Genomic DNA, 265 nt, shown 5'->3' with positions numbered 1-265 from the left:
ACCTTAACTCACGGTATGAATAGGGACGACCCCAGACAGCGACTGGTGGACCAACTCGACCTCTGGGCCGACCCGGACCAGGAGTGGAAGGAGATTGTGTTTGTGTTTTGAAACTGCGCGTGCATGTTATGAAAGCGTTGCTGGCGGGAGGGTTCTGCTTGTACTTCTCTCGCTTCTCTGCCTCCTAGGCGGAGCAGTATGTCGTACACCTCTGTGTCGCACCTGGTGCCTCCAGGGGCATTGGTGCATTTTGCCTGCCAAGACT

This window comes from Acanthamoeba castellanii, assembly GCF_000313135.1.
Source record: "Acanthamoeba castellanii str. Neff unplaced genomic scaffold scf7180000083497, whole genome shotgun sequence".
Taxonomy (NCBI): Eukaryota; Discosea; order Longamoebia; family Acanthamoebidae; genus Acanthamoeba; species Acanthamoeba castellanii.
Note: the sequence above shows the minus strand (reverse complement) of the source record.